At 47.8% G+C, this 9495-nt stretch overlaps 1 long non-coding RNA gene across 1 annotated transcript; it reads right to left on the bottom strand.

The window, feature by feature from the left end:
• Positions 1-671: 671 nt before the first annotated feature.
• On the bottom strand, positions 672-4288 carry LOC117438857 (uncharacterized). The gene is made up of 6 exons (XR_004551052.1): positions 4099-4288; positions 3767-3896; positions 2797-2944; positions 2447-2584; positions 1920-1966; positions 672-1010 (listed from the first exon to the last, which is right to left on the bottom strand). It is a non-coding gene; the product is annotated as an uncharacterized lncRNA (long non-coding RNA).
• Positions 4289-9495: the final 5207 nt, after the last annotated feature.

The following is a 9495-nucleotide window of genomic DNA, read 5'->3' on the forward strand; positions in this document are numbered from 1 at the left end:
GGGACAATAAGCCTAATGGCGGAAAGTGGGTACCCTAACCCTAATGTCGGGCAGGGGGCACCCCAGCCATAATGTCAGACTGAGGGCACCCTAACCCTAATGGCGGGAAGAGGGCACCCTAGCCCTAATGCCGGGAAGGGGGGGGGGGGGGGCCTAACCCTAATGTCGGAAAGGGGGGACAATAAGCCTAATGGCGGAAAGTGGGTACCCTAACCCTAATGTCGGGCAGGGGGCACCCCAGCCATAATGTCAGACTGAGGGCACCCTAACCCTAATGGCGGGAAGAGGGCACCCTAACCCTAATGTCGGGAAGAGGGCACCCTAACCCTAATGTCGGGAAGAGGGCACCCTAGCAACAGATTCAACCTCCTCAGAGTTCTTCAAGAAATATTTTCAAACACATTCCCTGCTATTAAAATATGCCTTCACTTGCATGTAAGGAAGGCAAAACACACGCACCCAGGACCTGAGAGGATGCACAGTAGTGAGAGGTGAGGCCTGGGTTCTACAGGTAAAGCTGACATATTTTCAGAGCAGGCCAGGGTTGATGTTAAGGTCCTGCTTGATTTCAACCTCAATTGTTTTAAAGAAAGACCTGTAGAGAAGGGTTCCTGTGTTTGACCGGGTTATCTGGAAATAGGACCAGAGAGGGCAAAAAACATGATAGCAGCAGCAGTTTTCAGGGTGTTTATTCTCTATAGCACATAGAAGCAACCATCCCAGCATATCTGTGCATTTATTTTTCAGCATCAGCTAGAATCTGAGGTCTTTTAAATGTGCTTTAAGTTGAAAGACATAATTAGGAAGAATTACCTGCTTAGGAATGTCAACCAAAGAAGAAGCAGCAAGCAGAGTAAAGGTGTGCAGAGTAACAATGACCATCTTGGTGGAGGGATATGATGTTACCAGCTGCTGGAGCAGCTGCCGGGAGCTGGAGGCTAGGCTAGCATCATGATGCATGTGCTGTAGAATAGGGATCAACTTCAATAAGTCCACAGGTGTGGCCAAACCTGCAACAGGGAAGAGAAACAGGTAGTGTTAGTCCTTTGTACTGGCTTTCAGCAGTACTGAGGCACAGGTATGTCTGCATTGCTACCACTGCTGACTGCAGTACCAAGCACTTCCACAGCTCTTGGAGAAGATTGCTTCATTGTAGGTAAGACACACATCTGGTGTCCTCAACGTAAAGAGGACATGGAGCTGTTGGAGCAAGTGCAGAGGAGGCCACGGGGATGAGCACAGCCTGCAGCACTTCCCATAAATGACAGGCTGAGAACACTGGGGCTCTTCAGCCTCGGGAGGAAAAGCCACATGGAGACCTCAGAGCAGCTTCCAGTGTCTGAAGGGAGCTACAAGGATTTCTCAGGGACTGCAGCAACAGGTCAAGGGGTGATGGGTTTAAACATAAACAGGTGAAGTTCAGGTTAGATCTAAGGCAGAAGCTGTTCCCTGGGAGGGTGCTGAGGCGCTGGCACAGGGTGCCCAGAGAAGCTGTGGCTGCCCCATCCCTGGCAGTGCTCAAGGCCAGTCTGGACATAGGGGCTTGGAGCAGCTGCTCCAGGGAAAGGGGTCCCTGCCCGTGGCCCGGGCTGGAGCCGGAGGAGCTTTAAGGTCCTTTCCAACCCACACCATTCAATGATTCTGTGATTAACTCACCTGAAGCAACCTGTTATAGGCTATGCAAGTTTATTCATCATGCTATAGATGAGCTTTCACTCTTTACCAAACAGGTGTTTTGAGAACTTAAGATTTAAAGAGGAGGTACAAGCCAGGCACTAGATTAATGGTTAGCTAATTTAACTTAAAACCAGGAAATATTTGAGAATGAGGGCTACAGCATTTAATATTTATATAAGGATAATAAGGAACTCTCACAGAAATTAGGTTTTCCCTTTTATCACTCAATGTAACACATGTACCTTGTATCATCTCGCTGATTTTATTACATATGCCAGCAGCAAAATCCCTGTAGAGAAAAGACAAAGCATCAGGTGAGATAAATACAAGAGGGAAATCACTGAAAAATAAAACCATTTTTGAACTACCAAACACTGTGCTTTAGCAATAAAAGCTTTCACAAGAGAGAGCTTGCCAAGATCCCATTCTTTCAGAAACCCTGCACATGATCAAATGCGGGCTTCCAAGAACATGTCAAAGTGACAAGCAGCGCTACGTTTCATTCCAGAACAGGATTTATGTAAAATACTCCTAGATTAAAGCTGCTGCTCCGTTTTGCATTCTCATATTTATGAGCTTTCCACTACCATTTTAGAAAAAAAGAAGTATCTGTTAAACCTGTGCTCAGATTTCTTCATAATGTTCCATACAAGCAAACATTTTGATAAAAATTACATGGTTGGCACTACCAAAGGTTTGTGAATGCCAGTGCTAACGGGGTTTCCATTCTCTGTGATACAAAAAACTGGAAACAAAAATAACATCTTACTTTGATTGTGCAGAAAAATTGGCAGCAGGAAATATTGCAGCTTCAACTTCCACATTATCATGGGAATCCAAACTTTGACGAATACTGTGATGTGCATTCTTCCTTTCTGGAATGACAGACGCCATGCTGCCCAACATCCTACAGGAAGAGATGACAGCAAAATCAGGAAGAACAGTGACCATGAAGAAATGCCAGATAAAAACAAACAGAAACAGAGAAAGGCTGGTTAAAAGCCTATTTTGATAGAAAAATATGTTTCTTTCTGTAATAGATGTGGATGAGCACAAACAGAATCATAGAACCAACCAGGTAAGATCATCAAGTCCAGGTTCATTAATGTCATTACATACCGAAGGGTAATGGCCCGAGCAACTGGATCATTGCTGTGAATGACGGAGAAGACTCTTTTGACGAACTCATCCACATTTAGGATCTTCTCTTAAGTGCTTCTCACTCTGCTGAGTAACTTTCAGCACACAGAGCCTCAGGAAGTTGTTTCTGTTAGGAGGCACACACATTTCCACACACATTCCTTTATCAGGTTGTTCTATATTAAATATTCAAGCACTTTCAAGATGAAAGTATCATAAAAACCAAAACAACCTCCCAAGAGTAAATTAAAGCAAGAAAAGATCTATACTTTAGAGACATATTTGACTAAGAGAACAACAAAGAGACTATAGCCACACTATGGTGTTTGTCTTCTAGTATGGTAGGGTCAGATTCAGGCCCAGTTTCAGGGAAATTCACTCAGTGACACCAATGAGGAGAGCATAAGCAAATAATAAAATCATAGAATGGGCTAGGCTGGAAGGGACCTTAAGCTCATCCAGCTCCAACCCCTGCCATGGGCAGGAATCCCTTCCACTGGAGCAGGTTGCTCCAAGCCCCCGTGTCCAACCTGGCCTTGAGCACTGCCAGGGATGGGGCAGTGCTTCTCTGGGTACCCTGGCAGATGCTTCTCTGGGCACCCTGTGCCAGCGCCTCAGCACCCTCACAGGGAACAGCTTCTGCCTTAGATCTAACCTAAACTTGCCCTGTTTCAGTCTGAACCCAACACCCCTTGTCCTGTGGCTGCAGTCCCTGATGCAGACCCCTCTCCTTGTAGCCCCTTTCTGATACCAGATACCTGTTTTGGGCACACTTAGGGAAACAAATCTGATAAAAAAACCATGTCCAGAAAAAGCCTAAGCACAGCTTGTGCTCAGTGTAGCAGTATAATCACAAACGTACAAAAAACCTCACATGTGCCCAAGCTGCTGTGCAGCACCACTCCAAGACACACTACACTGCTATGGATAACTGACTGAGGCTACTTACCCGACTCAGAACACATCAGCCAACTTTAGGAAAGCTGAATTAATGAGAATGGGGAACGGGTATTTCTCGAAGAGCCTGGGAAAACGAACGACGGCTTCGCACTGCTCTCCGAGCTTCCCATACCTGAGACCTAAACGAGACACCAACAACCACTGAGGACACCTACACTGCTTCCCGGCCATGCCCTCTCCACCCCCCGCTGGCGGTACAAAAGCGAGCTCCCGTCAGCCGAGGACCGCGGGCCGAGACAACACCGCCCCTCAGGCGGTGGAAGCCGAGGACCATAACGGCAACATTACAAGGCAGGCACTGCCATGGCCGCTCGGCCTCACCTTTGTCGACTTCCATGAAAGCAGAGTTCGCGTCCAGCTCCTGCTCCCCATAGCCCGCATCGGACAGGAACGACTTGGCGCTGGCAGCCATACCGACCGCTTCAGCTCGGACGGGACACCTGCGCATGCTCCGCTCAACCACACCGCCTCAGCGAACGCGCAATACGCACGCGCAGCCGCCACACGGAGCCGCCACTACGCACGCGCAGTAGGCAGTACGGAGCCCCCGTACGCAAACGCCGTACGGAGCCGCCGTAAGCAAACGCCGTACGGAGCCGCCATTACGCACGCGCACTAGGCAGTACGGAGCCGCCGTACGAAGCCGCCAATATGCACGCGTAGTAGGCAGTACGGAGCCGCCGTACTTAGCCGCCGTACGGAGCCGCCGTACGCAAACGCCGTACGGAGCCGCCCTACGCAGCAGCCGTACGCAGGCGCCGTACTGAGCCGCCGTACGGAGCCGCCACTACGCACGCGCAGTAGGCAGTACGTAGCCGCCGTACGCAAACGCCGTACGGAGCCGCCATTACGCACGCGCAGTAGGCAGTACGGAGCCCCCGTACGCAAACGCCGTACGGAGCCGCCGTAAGCAAACGCCGTACGGAGCCGCCATTACGCACGCGCACTAGGCAGTACGGAGCCGCCGTACGAAGCCGCCAATATGCACGCGTAGTAGGCAGTACGGAGCCGCCGTACTTAGCCGCCGTACGGAGCCGCCGTACGCAAACGCCGTACGGAGCCGCCCTACGCAGCAGCCGTACGCAGGCGCCGTACTGAGCCGCCGTACGGAGCCGCCACTACGCACGCGCAGTAGGCAGTACGTAGCCGCCGTACGGAGCCGCCATTACGCACGCGCAGTAGGCAGTACAGAGCCCCCGTACTGAGCCGCCGTACGGAGCCGCTGTACGCAAAAGCCGTACGGATCCGCGGTACGCAGCCGCCGTAAGCAGTCGCCGTACTGAGCCGCCGTACGGAGCCGCCATTACGCACGCGCAGTAGGCAGTACGGAGCCGCCGTACGCAAACGCCGTACGGAGCCGCTGTACGCAAACGCCGTACGGAGCCGCGGTACGCAAACGCCGTACACAGCCGCCGTACGTAAACGCCGTACCCTAATTTTGCCCCGCGCATGCGCAGTAGCAATTTAGGCTCGCGCATGCGTAGTAGCAATTTTGGCCGGCGCATGCGCAGTAGCAATTTAGACTCGCGCATGCGTAGTAGCAATTTTGGCCGGCGCATGCGCAGTAGCAATTTTGCCCCGCGCATGCGCAGTAGCAATTTTCGCCGGCGCATGCGCAGTAGCAATTTAGACTCGCGCATGCGCAGTAGCAATTTTCGGGTTTTGAGATGCTGGGTCTAATGGTGTAATCCTAACCCTAACCCTAACCCTGAAACAGATGGGACTCTTATTACAACAAAAACTCAATGTGAAAACGTTGCTCTCCATCCCACCTCAAGACACATGAAGCACACACTCGAGTATGAGTGTAGATTTGTTAACCTAGACCCACAAAAACAGTTTGAAAAGGTTTAATGCTCTGTTCCTATCTGCTCCTTGGGGATGCCACAGTTCCTGTTTCTTTTGTGTGGTCTGATGAAAACAACAGATGAGTTTTACAATCTGCCAAAAGCTGAGCTAATTCTGGATTTTTCACAGTATTTGCCCATCAAGTTCTTTAAACCGTTCCTTTGCTGATCCTAAAAAGTATTCTGGATTTAATAGAAAGCTTCTGGTGCTTTGGACCTACCTTGTTCAGGACATTCAGCTCTTCACGAACTAGCCACAACAGTGAGCACAATGGGAAGACAGGACTCGTGATAAAAGGATGATTTATCAAAGTTATTGGCAAGTGATCTTTCCTGTCTGAAGGATTAATGTTGTCGTTGAGGCAGTGCTTGCTTTTATGACCTTTCAAGGAAAGGATATTCCTCATCTTTACATGGCACTGGGCCTCAAATCCAGAAAAAGAACCTGAAAGAGGAGACAGACAAGCAAGGAATACAGAAGTTGGTGTCTAGACTTGTAGGCAAAGATCTCTTCTCCCTTCGCACAGCTTAGAACACCGCTGCCGAAACAAGTGAACGTACTTTGCACCTCCTGTAAGTGTCAAGTCTCAGAACATGGATGTATGCTTACCTGGTTTTCATTTATATTCATTTCTTAACAGTAAATAGAAACCAAAGACAATGTTTCAAACAAATGGCAGAGGAAAGCCCCAGTTAAGTGGGAACAGATCCAGGGTACAAGAAGATGAACACATCTGCCTACCCCAGGTTTTACTGCATCAAGTTCCACAGTTTCAATGATAACAGCACCACCAATTGAGCGCTACCTGTCAAGTTTTTAGGCAAAAGACATTGTCAGTGTCTCTCTGCCAGAGGTTCTTTCTCCACATCTCAGATAATACTGCTTACTTGTCTTCTGCAGACTCCAGTTTCTTCTCATCTACTTACAGGGTTAGATGAATTGGCAACTACTTCAATAAGAGGAGCAAGGATACTAGTTTTATCCTGGACCAGGGAAAACCAAACTGAGTAAGACAAAGATAGAGCTTATTTATTCTATAGAATTACTGCAGATGTAACTGAGCTTTTCTGCAAGCAAAACCATTGAATCCAGTTAACCCAAGGCTGCCATCACGTGCTATTAACTCCTATCGCACCTTTCACTTAAACCCCAAACCCCTTGTTGTAGTGAACATAGTGATAAAACCAGCTTAAAACCCAAAATAAATCACAAAGAAAAAAACCCACACAACCCCCCCCCAACAAAAACGAAATGATCTGTCAAACAAGAAGTGTTAAAAAATGACAGACTATGCATGCACTGTGTGATGTGACTGAGCAGTTGCCAGCTAACTAAGTTTCTTCCTTTTACTATTCCTGCAAACTTAAAGCTTGCTGCCTCTTTCTTCTGCTTTCTCTTCTACTGCTTTCTGTCCTAAGATAAATTATCATGTGTCTCTGCACACATCTTGATGTTTCCTGTACCTGAAGCAGGTTCTTTTCACTCCTGCAAACCCATCAAATTTAATGAATACCGGAAATATTGACTTAGTGCTAAGAGAAACATTAGCATTAAATTAGAAGTCCTTGTGGTGGTGATGCCAGGTTCCCATAGGTGGAGCTGGTCACACACTGGGTCTCACTAAAACACCAGATGAGGCTGTGGAAGGAAAACAGCTTTTCATAGTCTGCTCAGTGGTTTGACTGCACAGTTTCTGTCAGCTAACAAAGGTTGTACCAACACCCTCCAAACTTACAGGGAATTGTACTGCTAAGGTTCAGAGAGAGCTTATTCATGAAGCAAGTCTGCAAAATGCCCCTAAAAATGAACTTCAGGGATGCTGAGTATTATGATCCATTCTTTCTTTAACATACAAAAAACTGCCCAGCAGATGAGGCAAACCCAGGGCCAGCTCCAGTCTCCCCATCCTTCCTCTTCCCTGTCAATGCCAACACACTATTTTAGCTACACAGCGTCATGAAAGCAGGACAAATATGACATTGCCATATGACCAATCCTACATATGAGAACAGTGCAGGAGGAGTAGCTCAGTGAATAGGCAACAACAAATTTCCTCACATTGCAGTCACTTGTGTGACAGAAGATGACTTCCTAATGGAATATTGAACTGTCTCCAGGAGCATCTGCTGTGCCAATGAGTGTAATCTTGTACCACTATCAGTGCACTTACCACAGGGGTTTTGCTGATACAGCGCTTCAGGCAGCAGTATTAATGTTTTCTCATCTCTACCTCTGAATATCTTGTTGCAATGGCTTTTAGCCTTACATCACATTCATTCTTTAAGGCCATGCTGCTATTCAACAGATACACAACATTTGGAATAGGGGAGCACAACTCACACAGAACCTGTTGGAAACTGAATTTCATGATCTGCAGTTCCCTTCAGAAATTATTCTCCCTTCTTTACTGAGAGAAACTACCAACAATCCAGCTTGGTGCTAGTGAATTAATCCCTAACACTGCAGCTGAAAGAGAATTCCTAGCACCAGAAACATGGTTAAGAGGCTGCAGTGATCAACTTAGAGGAAATATTAAGGGTCTGAAATACATCTGGCTTGTGTTTAAGATGGCTTAGCACAGATAACACAGACTTTTAAAACATGCTGGAATAATCACTCCCCACCTGCACAGTGCCAACATGTCAGTTCGAATGAGATGGAGTCAGTAAAAGTGAGAGCTCAGTCTAAACACGAGGAAAGAGTGAAGAATTGGCTTCCCAAAGGGAAAGTGGAAGACTAAAACTGTGGCAAGTACTCAGGGCTGGGCAATATCCTAGAAAATTACACTGGCACAGGGTGCCCAGAGAAGCTGTGGCTGCCTCATCCCTGGCAGTGCTCAAGGCCAGGTTGGACACAGGGGCTTGGAGCAGCTGCTCCAGTGGAAGGGGTTAGAACTCAATGAGCTTCAACCCAAATCATTCCATGATTCTATGGAAATGTCTAATAGGGAAAAATAAAACACCCCTACCTGTAAGGAGAGTAAGTAACCCAATAAACTGTTTCCACCTCTAACTAACTTCTGCCTTCTGCAACTAAGCAGCAGCTTCCTGGGTTTAGTATTGGCTGTTTGTTGCACTCCAGCTTCCTTTCATCAGTGCTAAAATAACAATATGGTTAATAATGAAGGTTCTTCCATGTACGAGGAATTCCCCAGGCTTGGCCCAGTACCCGCATGAAGGAAAACTCCCCCAGTTACTTCAGCTGCACACAGGGCAGGTCAGAGGGTGGCATTGCTTCGGATTTGTTAAACACACAAGGTTCTTTTTTAATGAAGGCTGGTGTTAATTTGCAGTTTAGCAGCTCATACAATTTCGATGAGACCCTGGTGCCTAGAGCTTCTCCATGGTGCGTGTAAGCTTGCCTTAAACAAGGCAAGCATCCAGCCAGCATTGGGAAGCGAAGTCTTTGCCTTGCGAGCAGGGTAAAATCTGTCATCTAAGAAATCATTTTGCATTTGAGGTGCAAAAGCACCAGGCAATTGTACTGGGGCAGGTGCAGCAGAAGCAGAGCGAGACCAGAGCTCCTGCCCCGCAGAGCCCCTTTGTTCCAAGAAATGGCACAAGCAGGAAGGTGATTGAGAAGAGGACCACATTCAAGTGGGATGATGTTGGTCAGGTCTGTCTTTATTGAGAAATAGCACTGCCTTGCCAGAAAAAAAGAGAGATGAAGCCATGGCACAAGTTTTGCCATTTCACCCTCTTGCAAGGTCTCAGGGTGGGCCAGACCTCAGACAGCTGAGAAATGCTTTCCTGGGGGAGTCAAAGAATGAGCTGATAGAAAAAGCTCAGAGATAAAACTCCACTTCCCAGCCTTCAGCTTGCTATGGGAGCATTCATCACAACAACTGATCTCCACCCATGCCATTTTTTC

The sequence above is a fragment of the Melopsittacus undulatus genome, unplaced genomic scaffold (genome assembly GCF_012275295.1).
Source record: "Melopsittacus undulatus isolate bMelUnd1 unplaced genomic scaffold, bMelUnd1.mat.Z mat_scaffold_739_arrow_ctg1, whole genome shotgun sequence".
Classification (NCBI taxonomy): Eukaryota; Metazoa; Chordata; class Aves; order Psittaciformes; family Psittaculidae; genus Melopsittacus; species Melopsittacus undulatus.